Genomic DNA, 20,696 nt, shown 5'->3' on the forward strand with positions numbered 1-20,696 from the left:
AGTGTAGATGGGGCCTTAATGTTTAAATGGCATATAGAAAATCCTGTAGATATAGCTACCATTACAACATCCTTTAAGTTTTAGGTTGCTTTGTGCATGTGGTTGTAATTCCTAAATGTGCCAGGAGTTAGGATGTATTTGAAAGTGTACCCACTTGGGAACTGAAACTGAGAGAGGAAGAAGCTCCATATGACCAAATTCTTACTTGGTTTTACTACAGAACATGTGGTCCTCCAGATGTTGCTGACAATTGCCATCAGCCTTAGCAAGTGAAGCATTCCAAGTTATATTCCAACATCTGGACTGGAGATTGTGGCATCCCTATTGTACCACATCAGGACCCATGCTCCCCTATATAAAATCCTTTCCGCATGTACAAAACACACCAAGGACAATGATTTAGCCTAGTTTTACAAACATTCAAATTTCACAGATTGAAGTGACACAGAACAGCAGAACATATATTGGAGATGGGGAAACTTCAGTGGCCCAGCTGTTCTGGTCTAATTCCCATTGATCCAGGCTTGCATGGCCAATGCTAAGGGGTGGTGGATGCTGTAATTCTAAATATATAGAGGACCAAAGCTTCTTCTACTCTGAGATGCGTTAGTAAGATTATAGCATTTGCTGTTGCCCACTTTTAATTTTCTCTGAAACAGCATTTCCTCCATTACCTGATGTATATTTATAGTCAAAGATGGAATGTTTTTATATTTGCTCCCTGTACTCCAGAGATTCCAATTTCACAAACGGAGTGAGAATGGAACAGGGCGTGGAATGTTGACCTTTTTCAGGCATCGTATTTTGCTGAAAATGATGCTCTCATCAGGGAACAGGGAAACCTACTTTCTCAGATTTGGAATATTTCCATCCAGTAATCCCCATGTAATCTGTCCAGCTGTGAGTGATAAGATTGCTGTTTGCAAAGAGGACTTTACAAGATAAAACCCTGTCATTTCTTTTTTTATAAAAATGTTGACTGTAGCACCCTTACTGATGTGTTTGTGTGCATGTTTTGGAGAAGCATGAGAAATATTTTTCAGATGTCCTAGTAGCTATGTAACTGCTGGTATGGTATGCATTGTTACCATTCTCTCTCCCTTTCACTTTACTGTTTATAGGCAAAACATTATAGCTCTTAGTCTTCCCTTGGTGTCACATAGGCATACACATTCCATAGGGTATATTGAAGAGATGTTGCCCTCTGGAAGTCTCTGTGTATGTGTGCAGATTTTCCCTATTCAAAGCCTCAAAAGGTGACACCTGAGGTTCAGGTGAGAATTTGGGCCCTCACGTGAAGGGAGTCTGTTGGGCCAATGGGAAAAAGCTGCTTTGAAGCCCCCTTCCCTCAGCACATGATGAGGGACAGCAGCTCCCTTCATATTAGCTTCTGTGGCTTGGCTTGGCTTGGCTTGGCTTGTTGTCAAGGGGGTTCCATTTGACAGTGAGAGTAATAATAATAATAATAATAATAATAATAATAATAATAATAATAACTTTATTTTTATACCCCGCCCCATCTCCCCGAAGGGACTCGGGGTGGCTTACATGGGCCAAGCCCAATCAACAACAATAAAACAAGGCGATAAAACAGATCAAATAACAATAAAAACAAGTCATAAAATCACATACAGGGATAAAAGATAAAATCTTCGATAAGATCTGGAAAAACCTGGGTCAAAAGTGCTAGTTGTCAAATCATCAAGAAGGGGTGGATTATCCAAATTATTGTTGCCTTCAAGGTGCAGGAAGAGGCGTAAATACAAGACTACTATTGGAAATGCAACAGGTCAGACTTACCAGATCAGTTATCGAAGGCCTGCTGAAAGAGCCATGTTTTCAGGCTCTTCCGAAAGCAGAAGAGGGTGGGGGCCTGCCTGATCTCCCTTGGGAGCGAGTTCCAGAGCTGGGGGGCCACGACAGAGAAGGCTCTCTCCCTCATCCCCACCAACCATGACTGCGAGGGTGGTGGGAGCGAGAGGAGGGCTCAGAAAATAAACGGCAGCCAATGGAGCTCCTTGAACAGGGAAGTAGAATGCGCCCTGTAATTTGCTCCAGTTAGGAACCTGGCTGCTGCATGTTGTACTAGTTGCAGTCTTCAAAGGCAGCCCCACGTAGAGCGCGTTGCAATAATCCAGTCTAGAGGTAACTAAGGCATGGACCACCATTATTGAAAAACTATGTAGTTTGGCAGGGAGTGTCCCCAGGGTGGCCTTCAAGTAAATGTCCGGAATCAATAACCATGATAATTTGGATTGTCCTAGGGTAGTGGTTCTCAAACTGTGCTCCACAGAGCCCTTAGGGGAACTCTGTCCTGCAAAAATGTGAATCATTGCCGCCTTTTTAGCCATGTTAACTTATTTCAGTGGAAAAGGAGGGAAGAGAGAATAAACATTGCAGAATTATGTATGCCCATGTAAAAATGAGCTTAAAACGATTTTGTGGCACCCTTAAGACCGATTTGCATGATTACTAGCTGACACTCATACAAGATGGACATCTGATGAAAATGAGTTGCTGTTATGAGCAGTTTGTATAATAAGAGGAGAATATTGTTTGGCAACTTTGATGTAACAGTACCCAAAGATCTTCTCAGAAACTGTGGCATGTTTTGTATCTTTCAAAGTATTATACTTGTTAATTTTCTTCCTCTGTTATGCTGTACAAATTATTATTTTTTTGCATTAATGGAGTATTAAGTGGAAAAGCAGATTCTGTCCTTTTCAGTTTCTGTCTCTATGGAGATTTGTTTTGAATGCCATTTGGAAAAAAATCGTCAGCATAAAATGTAATGTAAAAGGAATAAGCAGAAAAAGTCTAATTAGTTATATTTAAACAAGAACACAGATATCTTCCTTATCACATTTATTCAGTGTAATTACACTAAGTACTTGAGATCTTAAGCTCATTCTAGGATACCCCCACCACCACCACCAACTACAGCAAAAGCAGCAGCAGTTGTTGGATTGTGCCATGGAGAATGATAGCCCAAAACTAAACAGAAGCACATTCCTTCATAATTACACAGAAGCAAAACCAATAAAAATATGACTTGGGTCTAACTACCAAAGAACATAATTCCCCCTTACTAGACTGCCGAGTTTATAATCTTTCAGGGAGATCTTCACCTCCATCCAGACATTTCCCTACCCCATGGCACTCCAGCAGAATAGATAACTGTAATTGCTACCATATAAGCCATTGTTAATGTGTTGGGACACTCCATGAGTCCATTGCTTTGACTCTGATGACAGGAGTTTCCATATGAACTTCTGGCATAAAGCTTCATGAAGCTTCTGAGGACTGGTCACTAGAAATTTTTTGTTTGTATAATTAGCATAAAATTTTCTGTAAGGTATTCTAAATAAAGCAATACGTTCAGTTTGGGAGGGCAACCATGGCCTTTCAGGTGTGTTGGGCTATAACTCGCACCAGCCAGCATATCCAATGATAAGAAATTATGAAAGTTGAAGACCAAAAACATCACGAGGGCCACAGTTAACTGATGAAGCTTTAAAGCAAGGGTGGACAAATTACCTCTCCCAGGCCCTTTTTGTGATGCCCAGAGCTTCCCAGTAGTAAAATAATGTTTTGTTCAAACATTCTGAAAGGGAAAAGCTTCATGAGGACAAAGCTTTCCACATACGATGGGGAAAGTGTTGTGAAGCTGCATGCAAGGTGACAGATTTGCCCTGCTGCTCTCTCTTTTTTAGCTGGCCTTTATGACAAGGTTGTTGGATATACCTTGGCCTTCCAGAGGTGAAAGAATGCATTTTTTCAAAGACACTGCATTTTGCAAACCTTGCAGACCAATTTAGGATCTGTATTTTTGAAACTGTGAGTGATCTCAGCTTCCTTTTGGTTGTTAAAAACCTCTCTGTGCCCAAAGCTATAGTGAAAATGCCCCATGACTCTCTAGAAAGCATTTGGGGGGGGGGGGTTGTGATCCCCCTGCTCCAGGAGTCTGTGTGTATTTAGTCCTTCAAAGTTTCCTGGGGGCAATGCCATCCTCAAGTCTTCCACAATTGCCCACACATGCTTTATAGAGTTGACTACAGTTTTACAATATTTGAAAGTTGAAAACAACAACAACAAAATGAGAAGTTCAGGAAAAGATGCAGGTAATGATGCAGATTTCCCTAACTTGGTCTTCTCAACATATTTTGTCCAATAAGACCTCATTTACATAGGGCTCAAATCTGGAAAGAAGTGGGATAAAAGGGGGATGTCCAGAAAAAAACATACCTCCAATGTTCACTGGAGCACGTGTTTAGCCTAATAGAGCACATTAAAAAAACCTCACCAGAAATTCTGAAATCGGTGATAAAATGCACAGCAGTTGATAAGCAGAGCAGAAATTTGGGAGCAATATGTGCAGCACTTGTGGAAACAGCGCCACCAATGCAGTATCTGGATACAGGAATAGGATGTGGTGCTCTCAGGAAAATAAACAAACACGTCCCCCCTGCTTTCCAGGAATCACTTTATCACTTTCCCTTTTTAATTTTTCCCAGTGATGATCCCCATCACTGATTCTCATCCTTTTTTTATTTGAAATTGTTATAATTTTATTGGGTGAAATTAATGGGATACAAAATATAAAAAGGAGAAACATCTAAAGATAGTCAAATACATGTAGTTCAAGTATGTTGTCCCCCCCAAACACTTAGAAAAACTGGATTGAAAATAGTTGAAGCTTAGTTCTTTAATTAATTTTTTAATTAATGGCTTGTAATTTTTCAGAGTGAATTCCAGCATGTTATGTGGACTTAAAAATAGTTTAGAAATAGCTAAATAAGCTACCCCTTTAAAACATCAGATATTTAAAGCAATGCACAGTAAGTTAAGATGATGACAAAAATAATAGATTACAGCACAGCATAGCAAGCAAGCAAGATGAACAATAAGTAAAGACAGTATCTTCAAGGGCATTTGTAAGCCAATCCAATCTGAATTGCTTGTCTTTGCTTTTGTTTAATGTTTCTGAACAATGTAGATGAGAAACATGGTGGGCTCAGAATAGAATAGAATAATTTTATTTGTCATTGTGTTATTGCACAGCAAAATTACATGCCTTCCCCCGCACATGCCACAAAAAAAACACACCCATCCCTCCCCACACTACACAGACCTCAATGCCATATTAAAACCTATGTCTGTGAAAAGCTTCTTTCTTTTCAAATGTTGGACTATCACTCAAGTTTTTTTTGTGTACATTAAAAGGTGCTTTTAGGATGTTTTAAAGATGTTTTTTAAAGATGTTTTTAAGATGGTTTTTTAAAAAAAAAATTGTTGATTTTAGCCGGTTCTTGTAAGCCGCTCCGAGCCCTAGGGGAGTGGTGGCATATAAGTTTGATAAATAAATAAATAAATAAATAAATAAATACCAACTTTATTCCTTCCTGGATTTGCAGGTCATCAAGAGTTTTAAAATAAATAAATAAATATGTAAATTGGTTTTGCATCATTAAAGTGCTATTAAAACAATACATGAGATGTTGATGATGTAATTTGTGTAAAGTGGTATTCAGAGCTGCACTCTTTATAGCTTGTGGCACTGGCTGGATCTATTCATGTAGCAGCATGTGGTGGGAATGAGGCAGAGACCTCCTGATGTGTTGGATTAGACTGGACTGCTTCAGATTGCACATTGAATGTTCCCTTGCTTAAAAAAAATCTGTGTACATAATCTCATGAAATGATTCCACTGTAGGGCTGTTGGTATTCTAATAAAGGAACATTTGATGAAGATACACATTCAGCAGCCCTCTGAATCTACCCTCTTGCATGTTATAGTTTCCTAACTGCCATTCTCAGAAAGATCTGTAAGCTGCTTGTAAAGTAAACCTTTCCTCCAGGCTGAAGGCTCTGACTGGTTGGATCTATGCATATAGCAGAAGGATGGCCTAAGCATCCTTTCTAAGCAAGGTCTTGGAGCGTGTGGGGGCCTCCCAACTCCAGGGATTTGTGGATGAAACAGATTATCTAGATCCATTTAAATCTGGTTTCAGACCTGGCTATGGAACAGAGACAGCTTTGGACACCTTGGTGGATGACCTACAAAGAGAGCTAGACAGGGAGAGTGTGTCCCCATTAGTTCTCATGGACCTCTCAGCACTTTCGATACCATTGACTATGGTATCCTTCTGAGTCATCTCACTGGAATGGGACTGGGAGGCACTGTTTCACAGTGGCTCCAGTTCTTCCTGGAGGGCCATAACCAGAATATGATGCTGGGGGACTCCTGTTTGAACCCCCGGCCGTTGACCTGTGGGATTCCTCAGAGTTCCATTTTGTCCCTCATGATGTTTAACATGTACATGAAACCGGTGGGAGAGGTCATCCAGGGTTTTGGAGTACGGTGTCACCTATATGCAGATGACAACCAACTCCATTACTCCTTTCCACCTAATTCCAAGAAAGCTGTCCTGACCCTAAACCAGTGCCTGTCATCAATAATAGATTGGATGAGGGCAACCAAATGGAAACTTAATCCAGACAAGACGGAGGTACTCCTAGTCGGTCAGAAGGCAGACCAGGGAGTAGGGATTCAGCCTGTGCTGGATGGGGTTACACTCCTCCTGAAGACATGGGTCCACAGTTTGGGGGTCCTCCTGGACTCAGCACTGAAGCTGAAGACCCAAGTAACTGCAGTGGCTAGTAGGGCCTTTGCACAATTAAAACTTGTGCACCAACTGCACCTGTTCCTTGAGAAGCCAGATCTGGCCATGGTGGTACATGCCTTAGTTACATCCCATCTGGATTACTGTAACATGCTCTATGTGGGGCTGCCTCTGAACTCCAAAACCATCTGGAGGAAGAAGGCAAAGGAGCTTGCAAACACTCTTGTCTTCTGGCTGCAGCCCTTTGCCTCCACCCCCTGCCTTCCCAGCGTTTGGTGAGTGGATTTAAGGAGGGAGTAAAGACCTTGGAAACTCCAAAACCATCTGGAGGAAGAAGGCAAAGGAGCTTGCAAACACTCTTGTCTTCTGGCTGCAGCCCTTTGCCTCCACCCCCTTCCTTCCCAGCGTTTGGTGAGTGGATTTAAGGAGGGAGTAAAGACTTTGGAAACTCCAAAACCATCTAGAGGAAGAAGGCAAAGGAGCTTACAAACACTCTTTCTTCTGGCTGCAGCCCTTTTGCCTCCCCCCCTCCTGCCTTCCCCAGTGTTTGGTGCTTTAAGACCTTGCCTCTGCCAGTGTTGACCAAAAGGACATTGCTGTATCCTTATCATTGCTGCTAGACCAGGCCTAGGACTGCTGTGTCATTGCTGTTGCAGCGTGGAGGCAAGTGGCCTGTACTATTAAGCACTTTATTGAACTGAACCAACTGCCTTGTTAAGCACCTTTCTGTATGAATTATCTGTTATGCACTTTGACCAAAGCGTCCCACTAGCATGTGATTGAACCTCAAGAACATAGCCATCTCTACTAAGCACTTAGTAGACAAGATCTGACTGTTGCACTTTATGGAACTGAACTTTAACACATTACCTCTTATATTATATCACGAGACCCCCTATTAATTCGAACTGGCTCGATGAACTATTCCCGGATTGAGTAAAGAACACTACAGCATCTATTGTTCGGAATAATAAGCACTAATGCACTTTAAAGATAAACTGCATAGTTGCTATTATAATTAACATCAGCTGTGGGGTTAGCACACAATTAGGGTAATAGTGGGGAGCAGGGAGGGGTCAGTTAGGGGACGGGAAGGTTCGGTGGGTAATTTGGTGCAAGAAGTGACCTTAAAAACAACACAAGTAGTACAAAGTACAGATTATGGTGATGCATTTGGGCACTGTACTAGACGCTGCAATCATTTTAACAGTAAGCTTGTTACTCCTTAACCTCCAGTCGTGCCTCCGTTACCCCAATGTTTTTAACTTAGCCCCTGCCACCTTAGCACATAGCACTTTAACATTTGGGAGACTAGAAGGGAGAAAATTACAAAGCCTTCTGGCATATAAGACCTGCGCTGCTCCCAAGGTGAAGGAGAAGGGGAAGGAGAGAATTTCAATTAACTTGAAGGGAGGGAGAGGTACGACGCAGCAAAAACAAGATCTGTGCCCTTATTTAAAAGCTGATGTTAACATAATGATGGATCATGTGGTGACAGGGTGGCCATCTAACAGCCGAGGAGTCCCCATAGAAGTAATTCAGGGGAGGGGGAGATATGGGAAAGGGAGGCATAAACTAATTCGGCCTAGGGCAAGAAAAAGAGTTCTTATAGATTTAAAACGGCCTCCTGATATGGTAAACTTGGGTGCCCAGGCTGGCGGTCCCTCCAGGTTAAAGGTGGTGCTGTTGAACGCCAGGTCTGTCAATGGAAAAACTGCTATCATCCAGGATCTTATCCTGGATGAACAGGCAGACCTGGCGTGCATAACGGAGACCTGGCTGGATGAGGCTGGGGGGGGGGGGGTTAACCTCACCCAGCTTTGTCCGCCAGGTTACACCGTGCAGCACCAACCAAGATCTGGAGGGAGGGGAGGTGGTGTCACAGTAATCTATAAGGAGTCCATCCCCCTGACCAGGTGCCCCATCCCACAGTCAACCTTGTTTGAGTGTGTCCACCTGAGGGTAGGTGACAGGGACAGACTGGGGATTCTGCTAGTGTACCGACCACCCCGCTGCACTACAGTCTCCCTGCCTGAGCTAGCGGGGGTGGTCTCTGGCCTGGCATTGGAGTCTCAACAGCTCATTGTGCTGGGGGACTTCAATGTCCATGCCGAGACCAACCTTTCAGGCGTGGCTCAGGACTTCATGGCCTCATTGGCAACCATGGAGCTGTCCCAACGAGTATCTGGTCCCACCCACAGAGCTGGGCACATGCTTGACTTGGTTTTCTGTCAGGGATGGGAGGAAAATGGAGGTGTGGAGGAGCTTACCATCGCTCTGTTGCCATGGACCGACCATCACCTGATCAGGTTTAGACTTGCTGTGCCCCCCAACCTCCGCAGGGGTGGAGGACCCATTAAAATGGTCCGCCCCAGGAGGCTCATGGATCCGGACAGTTTCCTGATGGCTCTTGGGGAGTTTCCCGCCACCTCGGCTGGTGATTCTGTCGATGCTCTGGTCGCCCTCTGGAACAAGGAGGCGACTAGGGCAATAGACACGATCGCTCCGGAACGTCCCCTCTCGAGTACCCAAGCTAAACTATCTCCTTGGTTTACTGAGGAGTTGGCAGTGATGAAGCGAAAGAAGAGGGGACTAGAGCGCGTGTGGCATTCAAAGCTGAACGAGTCAAACCGAACACTGCTGGGCTCTTATCTTAAGGCTTATGCCGCGGCAATAGACGCTGCAAAGAACTCTTTCTTTGCAGCTAATATTGCGTCCGCACAGAACCGTCCAGCGGAGCTGTTCCGAGTTGTCAGAGGTTTGTTATATCCCATCCTTCGGGACGGGATCCCTGACAACTCGACAGCCCGCTGTGAAGCATTTGCTCGGTACTTTGCGGACAAAGTCGCTTTGATCCGCTCTAGCTTTGACACCATTTTAATGACAGTCTCCAAGGATGTAACAAGTGCACCTGCTTGTCCTATTTTGATGGATTCGTTTCAATTGGTTCAGCCCGAGGACGTGGACAAGGTGCTTGGAGAGGTGAGCGCTACCACATGCATCCTAGACCCCTGCCCATCCTGGCTGGTGAGAGAAGCCAGAGGGGGATTGGCCGAGTGGGTGAAGATGGTGGTGAATGCCTCCCTTCGGGAAGGCATATTTCCAGCGAGCCTTAAATTGGCTGTGATTAAACCGCTGTTGAAGAAGCCATCACTGGACCCCACTCAATTGGAGAACTATCGGCCTATTTCCAATCTCCCCTTTCTGGGCAAGGTCGTGGAACGTGTGGTGGCCGCACAACTCCAGGCATTCTTGGTAGATACTGATTTTCTGGATCCGGCACAATCTGGTTTCAGGCCGGGGCATGGTACCGAGACAGCCTTGGTCGCCTTAGTTGATGATCTACGCCGGGAACTGGACAGGGGGAGTGTGTCCCTGCTGGTTCTGCTGGACCTCTCAGCGGCCTTCGATACCGTCGATCACGGTATCCTTCTGGGGCGCCTTCCCGGGATGGGTCTCGGGGGTACTGTTCTGCAGTGGCTCCGGTCCTTCCTGGAGGGGCGTTCCCAGATGGTGTCATTGGGGGACACCTGCTCGGCCCCACAACCATTGACTTGTGGGGTCCCGCAAGGGTCAATACTGTCCCCCATGTTGTTCAACATATACATGAAGCCGCTGGGAGAGATCATCCGGAGTTTCGGGGTGAGGTGTCATCTGTACGCAGATGATGTTCAGCTCTGTCACTCCTTCCCACCTGTCACTAAGGAGGCTGTTCAGGTCCTGAACCGGTGTCTGGCCGCTGTATCGGACTGGATGAGGTCGAACAAATTGAAACTTAATCCAGACAAGACAGAGGTCCTCCTGGTCAGTCGCAGGGCTGAACAGGGTATAGGGTTACAGCCTGTGTTGGATGGGGTCGCACTCCCCCTGAAGACACAGGTTCGCAGTCTGGGGGTGATCCTGGACTCATCGCTGAGCCTGGAGCCACAGGTCTCGGCGGTGGCCAGGGGAGCCTTCGCACAACTCCGCCTTGTGCGCCAGCTGCGCCCGTACCTTGGGAGGTCTGACTTGGCCACGGTGGTCCACGCTCTGGTTACAGCTCGTTTGGACTACTGCAACGCGCTCCACATGGGGCTGCCCTTGAAGACGGCTCGGAAGCTCCAATTAGTACAACGGGCGGCAGCCAGACTAATAACAGGAGCGGCTTACAGGGAGCGTACTACTCCCATGTTGAGTCAGCTCCACTGGCTGCCGATATGCTACCGAGCCCAATTCAAAGTGCTGGTTTTGACCTACAAAGCCCTAAATGGTTCTGGCCCATCTTACCTGTCCAAACGTATCTCCCCCTATGAGCCTTCTAGAACTCTTAGATCATCGGGGGAGGCCCTGCTCTCGGTCCCACCAGCCTCGCAGGTAAGGCTGGTGGGAACGAGGGACAGGGCCTTCTCGGTGGTGGCTCCTCGGCTGTGGAAACCCTCCCCAGCAACATACGGCAGATACCAACTCTCCTAGGCTTCAGGAAGGCCTTAAAGACATGGTTGTGCACACAGGCTTTTAATGAATGAGAACATGGACTTTACATGACCTGTACGAAGACTTGAGGATTCTGGATGAATGGTTTTTAATCTTGGACATTCTTAAAATTTTATATAATGTGTTTTTATTTTGTAATGGTATCTGTTTTATATGAACTGTTGTTTTGTAGATTGTTTTATATGAATTGCTGTTTTTACATTGTTTTAGGCATTGAATTTTTGCCTATTTACTGTAAGCCGCTTTGAGTCTCCTAGGAGAGAAAGGCAGGGTAAAAGTAATGTAAATAAATAAATAAATAAATAAGAGTTCTCTGAAGCTTCAGCTGGTCCAAAGAACTGCAGCCAGGTTGCTAACTGGGGCTGGCTGCCAGTCTGTTTCCGGTTATAGTTCAAAGTGCTGGTTATGCCCTATAAAGCTTTAGATGGTTCAGGTCCAGGCTATTTGGTCGATTGCACCCTTGTACGAACCTGCTCCTGCCTGAGATCCCATCTCCATATCAAGCTCAGTTGGTGGGAACGAGAGATCAGGCCTTCTCTTTCCGTGGCTGCCCCATGACTCTGGAACCTCCTGCCCTGGGAAGCCAGAATGGCTCCCTCCCTGATGTCCTTTTTATTCAGGTAGGCTTTTAAAGATGAAGGTGTTTAAGATCTAGTCAGGGGGTGCAGTGGTTTTTAACTTTGAATATGTTTTGATGGATTTTAACTGGGAATTGTTTTAGTGCTGTTTGTGTTTAATTCTGTTTTAATGTTTGTATATGTGTACATTTTAAATTGCATACTAATGCTTTCATGTCAAGCCACTTTGAGTCCCCTTTAGGGAGATAACATAGGGAATAATAATAATAATAATAATAATAATAATAATAATAATAATAATAATTCTTATCTGAAAAGCTTTGGATTCCATTTTTCATAGATTTTGTAATACTTGTATTTGTATATGCACATAATGAGATATTATAAAGAACTTTATTTGTGTTATGGAAACCTTGTTTTTGTAAATAGTGCAACCATATTACTTTGCTATAAAGAAAAGCTTTCAAAGGAAAAGATAACATTGGTCTGTGTGTTTTTGTTCTTTTTATCACTTTTGGCTACTGGTGCTGGGTCACGATACTGATAATAAGTTACTCTGCTATATGTTTATGGGGATGGTGTTTTGTTAACAAGCTCACTCGCCCAACAATGGGTGATGCTTCTGCATTAGTTCAGGATTGATATTCTGCTTGTACCCATCTCTTGATTGATAGCTATAACTATGAGAGGAAAATTGACCTATTAAACGGGCATCTGACAAATAATCTCTGTTGATAATCTTTTTATGATTTGAAAAAGATCTATTACAAATAATGAATTTCTCACTTAACGGACAAATGGACAAGGACTAATTTTCAGAAGAGCCTGTTGAAATTTCTGGTGGCAAATACCAGGTTATTTTTAATGTTGAGAAGTGTGTTAACTTGGGTTGGAATATGCTAGGGGGAACAAAATGATTTTTGCAGATATTTATGAAAAAATATAGCAGTACCCTGTTGGCTTTCCACTGACAGCTCATTGATCTTTTTCATAGTTGAGAAATCTTGGCTATGCTATTTAAATTGTAAACTTGCCCTTTTGTGGTGCTGGAAGTTAGCTTCCTTATAAATGCTTTTAAAAATCACGCTAAAGGTTTTAAGACTGGATAACTAGAATAGAAATGAAAATTGTGTAGTGGACTCTTTGGTATCTGCTGGAGTTTGGTTCCAGGACTCCCTGTGAACACCAAAATATGTGAGTGCTTAAATCTCACTATATATAATGGTGTAGTAAAATTGTGTCTGTTATATAAAATAACAAAGTCAAGGTTTGCTTTTGTGGAAAATTGAATATTTTAAAGCTACAGTATTTGTGGGTGCAGAATCTGTGAATATGGAGTATGCATATATTAGGGATGGGCAACTGCAACTGGGTGTGGGGGAACATTTCAAACCATGAGATCCTTCAGTGACCATATAGACTGCAAAAAATTAAAAAAGAAAAGGCTAAACAAAGCCAGGGAGCCTGGTTTTGATATTAAACAGGGCATCCCTCCAGGAGAATGGCCTCTCCTGGAAATCTCTAGGAACAGCACCTTTTAAATAAGGTGTACAAACAGGGATATATATCCATGCTCAGTAATTCAGTATGACACTATAGTTCAAGAGTTTGACTAGAGACTTCATCACACTGGGTTTTTTCCCCATTCGAGGACACTGCTGAGATGCAACCAGGACATAGCCTGGCAGAGCCCATCACATAACACAGTACTACTTTCAGTGGGACTCTGTCTTGGCTGCGTCTTGGCTCACTATCAGGTCACTATCCATATTCTCATTCACTAAGCCAGGGACAGTACAGCGGGAAGCCAAAGGAAGCTAGGAAATGTTGTGTGATGATCGAAGCAATGAGAACGAAGCAATGTGCTGCCCCATGGTGTCCCCCGCTCTCCCCCAGCTTATGGACCTGAATCTGATGGGGTCCTTAGACTTTAACTAGCCCCCCCCCCTACTCAAGTTGGAGAAAGAATTCAAATTCCCAGAGAGCCTTGGAAACTCATTATGGCTAGATCTACACTGCCATATAATACAGCTTGAATGGCATTATATGGTCAGTGAAGACCCATATAATGCAGTTCGAACGGCATTGAACTACATTATCTAAATCTACGCTGACCATATAATGTCACCCACATGGCATTATATAGCAGTGTAGATCCAGTCAAAGTTACCTTGGCAATTTACAATTTCTCAGCTTCAGAGGAAGGTAGTGAATAAATATCTGTAATAGGGTCATCAGATACTGGAGTTGATTTGAAGTCACATAATAACCAAATAGGGTTTATTTAAAGGGAAATTACATTATAACAGAGATGGAGTGAAGGTCAGACCAGCCTTTTTGTGGGCCAATACAGTAGACATGATTAATGTTCTAATTGTAGTCAGCATTTTTTTTCCAAATGAAAATAGAACCAGTACAGTCCAGAGTGATCAGAATTGGGAACACAGTATCCTATATGTGAAGGTTTGGTCTTACTGCTCTTAAGCAAAACTTGATTTTCAGTTTGACTAGATACTGTACACAGGCACGGTCCAACACAGGAAGCTGACTACGCCCCCGCATTGGGCACCATGTTCCCGGGGGCACATGTTCCTGCCTCCCGCACCGCGTGCCCTGGCGCAGCCAGCCTGCCGCAGCCAGTCTGGCCCAGCTGCGGGAGTCCTTCCAGCATGGCTGGGCCTTTGCTGTGGCCTGGAAGGACTTTCCCGCCATGGCCTGGCCAACTGGGCCATGACGCGCAGTGTGGGAGGCAGGGGCAGGTCTGGCCCCGCCTCCTGCACTGCGCACCCTGGCCCAGCCAACCTGACTGGGCCAGGCTGCGGCAGGAGTCTTTCCAGGCCACGCTGAAAGCCCAGCCAGGCTGGCTGGGACTTCGCTGCGGCCTGGAAGGACTCCCACCGCAGCTTAGCTGGGCCAGGCTGGCTGGGCCAAGCCGGCTGGTCCAGGGTGTGCAGTGTGCCCTGGCCCAGCCTCCCGTGCCGCGGGAGGCGTGGCCGTGTGACGTGGGAGGCGGGGTCAGGGCACGCGATGCAGGAGGTGAGGCCAGGTCTGGCCCCGCCTCCCGCATCACATGGCATGCCTCTCGTGTCACACGGCCATGCCTCCCGCGTCGCGTGGCTACGTGCACGGTGTTGAATTTGTGAATTTTATCTATATGAATTTTATCTATTTTAATTTGAAACTATTTATAAATGAGATTTTCAATGAAAAATTGAATGTATAGGCACGTGGCTCTGTGGAATTAAAGACAAAAACATTAAAAATGTAAGGCTGGAATTGGTTATTGGCAGAGTAAATATATAACTTTATCTACACAGAATTGTAGTAAATAGGAAAGCTGAAAAGAATCAGTTCCAGGCCTGCTGGCTTTTCTTTTCAATAAAAAATATTCTATTAACTTGCTCTTGGCAAGAAAGCACATTATAGTCCAATATATACCCCTTGTTTTGAGTCAATATGTGGATGCTAGCACTTTTGCCTCATACATTTCTCTGGGGGGAAAATATTCCAGCAATTTTTAATGGACTAAAAATGGTGGGGATAGGAAGTAATATTTTTTTTTTAAGTTTGCGTAGCTGCAAACTGATTAAGTTTTTATTGATTGGAAGTTTTCATAGAGACAAATTAGAGGTGACTTAAAGAATTTTTGGAAAATCATGAGCTTGCTTAGGTTACTTTCTTTACAAAAAGAAAGCAACCTAGCCCGAACCTGGGCTCGGGCTGTGGCGCAGGCTGGAGAGCAGCTGCAATCAATCACTGCAATGAATCACTCTGACCAGGAGGTCATGAGTTCGAGGCCCGCTCGAAGCCTATGTTTGTCTTTCTTCTATGTTAAAAGGCATTGAATGTTTGCCTATATGTGTAGTGTGATCCGCCCTGAGTCCCCTTCGGGGTGAGAAGGGCGGAATATAAATGCTGTAAATAAATAAATAAATAAATAAATAAAAAGCAGCTGATTCCATCTCGTAGTGCAAATAAAACAAACTATGGTTCATGTGTCCAGGTGTTTTCCTAGCTGAAAATGGGCTGTATTTAAATTGTTTAAACTGCTTTATACAATTTAAATTTTTCACTAGTACCCCCCTCTCTTGACCCAAGTACACTATACTTATCAAGACATTCTGGATAATACATCATGTTTATTCACCTATTGGTTAAAAGGAGTTTGAGAAGAGGAGGTTATTATTCTCATCATAATTACCATTTTATTTATTTGATTTATATTCCACTTTTCTCCAAGGTGGTAACAGAATTATGTTATTATTACTGCTTCTTCAGCCATCACTGTTGTTGCTGCTGCTGTTGCTATTAAACACATATATCTTTGAAGCCAGTTAGCATCTGCAATATAAGGTGTTAAAAACATAAAGCACTTCTAATCCTGAGAGCTGATCACAGGCTAAAAGGAGAGCTTTTCCTCCATGGCATGATTAAGTCAAATCTGGGCATGAACTTTTGGGTGGGTGGATTGTTTTGGCAAGCCAGCATTTCATCCCAGCCAACTCACTGCTCAAGGTGCTGCTTTTCATCTGAACAATTTACTTATCTATACATATCTTAGTCATTTTGTAATTTTTGAATAATTATAGTTTAATATGAGACTTTTTAACTTTGCTTCAAGTAAATTATTGGTGAAATCTAAATGTATTAATCCAATTGTGTGGAGATTACAGTTTGTAATAAAAGATTCACTTTTGCAAAATGCTGGCTATATGTCAATGGAGTTATTTATACTTGATGGTAATTTTCTTATTCACCTGATTGCCACTGTGGTTTGTACAAGGGGGTATGTCCTAAGGGATTTATGGTGACAGTGAGAAGAGGCAGAGGTGAGAAGCTCCCTTTCCGTTACTCCTCTGTTGCCAAAGCTGGAGAAATAAGGGCAGCTTTCACTTCTGCTCTACTTTGCCATTTTGTGGTGTTCATCAACTACACAGGGGAACTGAAAAAGGTGGCATGTGTGAGATTTGGAGTGCTTGAGGTGGGGCAGAGATGTACATTTTTAGCAAGGACTTGCTGTATAAGCTTCTCTGTAGAGAGACTGTGGTGATTAGCTATTGCAATGTCTCTGCAGTGATGCTTTTGCCAGAAGCCCTTATTAAAAATGGCGGCTGCTGCTCCACTCCATCCTAGCGCGTCTTCCCACCAGCATTATTGAATGAGGCCAATTGTCCAATTTGCTCCTGCAGAATTCTGGGAAATGTAGTTTAGGGAAGCCAACTACTGTAATCTATTGTGATACTAAAGTAAGTTTTCTTTCTTTGCCTTTAAACATATAATTACTCCAACAAGATTTATTCTTGACAGATTATTCCTGGTTTTCTACTGATGGATTTGTTTATAATATGTTCTGATCTTTTTGCTAATAAGAGGAGAATTAGAACAAATTATGAACAGTCTGTTAACATCTTCATAACAGATTTGCTGGTCCCTAGCTTCCTGAATCCTCACACCCCTTAAGAATATATTGGATATTTGCCTGTTTCTTGTCTTATGGCACCTACCTATTTCTCTCAATGATGATCGATAGAAGTTCTAAGACCTCATGAAGTTTTTTTTAATTCCCCAAATGCCATTAAACTAATTGACCTTGAAGACATACCTTTAAGTAACTTGAGATGAATCTACACTGACCTGTTATACGATGGCCTATTTGGTGGGATATCACACATCTTGAGATGGGTCACACATTCATCTCTCCCATCTGCTGCTGAGGCAGAAGGGAGCCCTGCTTCCACAGCAGGATAGCCATCAGATGGGTACCTTTACCATTCTTTCAATTCTGTGTTGTGGCAGTCTGTATTCATGGCATGCGTTCTTCCAGTCAGCCATTGACTGCAGGGACAGAAAGGAGGAAGAATCACTCCTCCTCATCCCCTCCCTAGCTGAATCACCCTGGAGAACAGGAGGGACCCGGATTCATGGAATGGCAATGAAAACTGTCTTGGAACTGGCCAAACTGTTTACATGGGTCCAAAGTCGGGGGGAGGGGGAGGGGCAAGTCTGTGTTAAGTTGGCCTTGCCTCATGGTACTCTGGATCAACTCTGTGTGGTGTTTGGCCACCATGCATCTGATCCACAGCCCTTCTGTATTACGTGGCCAGTGCATATGAGCTCTAGGCCGGTAGTTGGGTAGCTTTCATCTCAATAAGACAGTGAATTAACTCTTTGGTAGACATTTAAAGGATCTATGCAAGGTTTTGAATGTAGAGTTCTGCATTTTGGGCAGTCCCTTTAAACTAGAGTGTTGTGTGGTTTTCGGGCTGTATGGCCGTGTTCTACCAGCATTTTTCCTGATGTTTAGCCTTCATCTGTGGCTGGCATCTCCATAGTACCTTCAAAGTCTGGACTAAAACCTGCATTAGATTCAGAGACCCTCAGATGCCAGGGCTTATTAATCCAAAAATAAAAACCCTCACTCCTTATTTGTGATGTACATGATTCCCCCTTTTGAGACCATATAGGAGGTGACTGGGTGTATTTTCTCTTTGCCATTTATTGAAATGTATCTATCCTATCTGAGTAGCAAAACTTTTGGTTTACTTGTCATGGTTGAATAACACCAAGGAAGGGGAAATGGCTAGGATAATGTAATGTCTAGACCAGCTTATGGTGCTCCAAGGATTTTCTCATAGTCTTTTCTTTGAGTGAATGCATTTCTGTCTCTGGAACTGTCGAGCAGAGCCATCTCCTCTCAAATAAAGTGAAATAAATAAATAAAAGTGTCATTATGGAGGTTTGAAATAGAGTGGATAATAATTCCATAAAATCAATTTGTTGTCTGCTCTGAAGAATATGCTGCTATGTTTTGTTTCTGGCAGAAGCAGATAGAGTATCTCTCTCCAGATGAAATATTGCTCTTAATTAAACAGCACTAATGTAATTTGGTACTGCAGTGGATGAAATGAATGAAGAAATCAATTGGTGTGCAAATAGTTGGTTAAATATCTAATGTCTAGCATCAGCATGTCTCATTTAAACTTGGCAATATATGATCCAAATACAACAGTGGTAAGGATCTGACATCATCTGTCATGGAGTTGCCAACATTTGACAAAACTTGCTGACTACGGGAAAATGATCCAAGATGTAGTTAGTTTCACTTAGATTCCTCTGAAATAAATATGAAATGTTAGTAGTTATAATTTGAATCCCATTGATCTCAATGGAAATTAAATACAGGTACTAAATATTGCGGCAAAACCTAGAGAAATCACTACTTTCATAAGGAATTATGGTGGCTTTATATAAGCTTTCATATTTTGGCAGTCATGCTAAATATTATGTTCACCATGCTTGCTTTCATGAATTTGATTAACAAAGCTTTTTTTGTAAGTAAAAATCATTCAATTGAGAATAATGTCCAAGAAGTAATTAAACAAGAAACAAAATCAAGATACATAAAAAATCCCAGCAAGCAATACTATCTAGTGTAAAGCAATCAATATTTGATTGTCTCATGTCTGCAGTAGCAATTCAGCTTCCAATCCATTCTGCACCCCTATCCCCCCCATCCCTGATCATCTTGCCACTCACTTATTACAATCAGGGCACGGTCAGAGAAGGCAAGGTAAGAAACGTTGAATATGTTGTCATACAGTTCATCTTCAACAGTTGTTAACTAAAAATATAATATAAATGCTTATTAATAACATAATTATAAACCATTATAACACCATTATGAACCATTATGAACCACTATTGTTTTCTCTCCGTCTCCTCCTCCTTCTAATTTTAAATCACATTTCTCCCCAAAGGAGACCAAGATGTCATATCCCATTTATTCTCACTATTACCCTGTGCAGTGATGAGGATTAGTGGTAGTGCGACTGGCCTAAGGTTGCCCAGCAAACTTTACAACTAAATGAAAATCGATACCTGAGTCTTCCCCACTCGAGTACAGTCCTGTATTCCCTATATCACTTTGACTTTTCACCCAAAACACTCATTTTTTGTTTGTTTTCTTATTAGAAAAAGTAATCATAGGTGTAGTGCATATAGTGATGCATTGCATTTATGCTTATTCCTTTTATAACAGGAGAAACTAAGTCTTTCAACTGTACAAAATGTCTAGTAGGTTTGCATAGCTTGCACAGCAAAATAAAAATATGCCTATGTGGGTGGGGACTAATGTGATGGGACAGTGTGCCAAGGGAAATCCCCTACTAATCCCCATGTTTGTTATAGTTTTTTAGGATTGACCACACTGAATGAAATGAGAAACTAGGACAAACAAACCTTCTGGCTGCTTTTCACAGCAGAGTTCCCATAAGGATAATTGCATGGAAGAAAAGTGTACTTTACTTACTCGTGTATGCATTCACATACAACATCACTTTTCTTATTATTCCTTTTCTAGAGAGAAGATATTAGAAAACTCACTATTTTCACATTTTAGTGCATAATGTTTAACTTCAGTGCCTTGAGGTTTCAATTTCATTTGAGGTTAGTGGCTATATTCCAACACAGAGAGCATCCAAAGAAAACAAAAAAAAACAAAAACAAATGTGGACTCTGTGATAATGGAGGTGATTATGACACTTTGCTCCCCCAAATGAAAAGTCCCATAAAGGATCTTTAGATGTGATGTCAAAGCTGCAGCTCAGTTATTAAGATGGCATGTCTGCTACCTATCAAGGTGGCGTGAAGCACCTACTTTGTGTGTAGAGTTCCTGATTCCCCATTTTACCCAAATGGTAAAGGAGAACTGGGTCCAAATGGGGATGTTGATCTTCAATGTTTCTCCTGTGTCATAGAAAACACCAAAAATTGGGTCAGTTTGAATTCAAGAATCTGGTCCTTCACCTAACTGCTGGAAAAATAGGGACAACAAAGCAGGCTAGAGGATAAATAGCTGAGCAGCATTTATTTACCTGAAAGCTATCATAAATGGTTCCATGTATGACATTTTTCATCATTCATACACCTTAAGAGTCACAAGCTCTTAGGGGAAAAAGGAACCCACCTCAATAGGCCTTTTAATGTCACTTCTCTTGTACCAAACCATGATGATCTCTAGCTA

The 20,696-nt window shown here is 42.8% G+C and overlaps 1 protein-coding gene and 1 long non-coding RNA gene across 15 annotated transcripts in view; one reads left to right on the forward strand and one right to left on the reverse strand.

Annotated features, from left to right (window-relative positions):
* Window positions 1–20,696, forward strand: part of pde1c (phosphodiesterase 1C) — a 436,419-nt gene that overhangs the window by 302,888 nt on the left and 112,835 nt on the right. The gene's annotated exons all lie outside the window — the stretch shown is intronic.
* Window positions 15,880–20,420, reverse strand: LOC134292438 (uncharacterized). Its single transcript, XR_009999688.1, has 4 exons — window positions 20,331–20,420; window positions 19,211–19,295; window positions 17,309–17,509; window positions 15,880–16,015 (listed from the first exon to the last, which is right to left on the reverse strand). It is a non-coding gene; the product is annotated as an uncharacterized LOC134292438 (long non-coding RNA).

Source organism: Anolis carolinensis, chromosome 6 (genome assembly GCF_035594765.1).
Source record: "Anolis carolinensis isolate JA03-04 chromosome 6, rAnoCar3.1.pri, whole genome shotgun sequence".
NCBI lineage: Eukaryota > Metazoa > Chordata > Lepidosauria > Squamata > Dactyloidae > Anolis > Anolis carolinensis.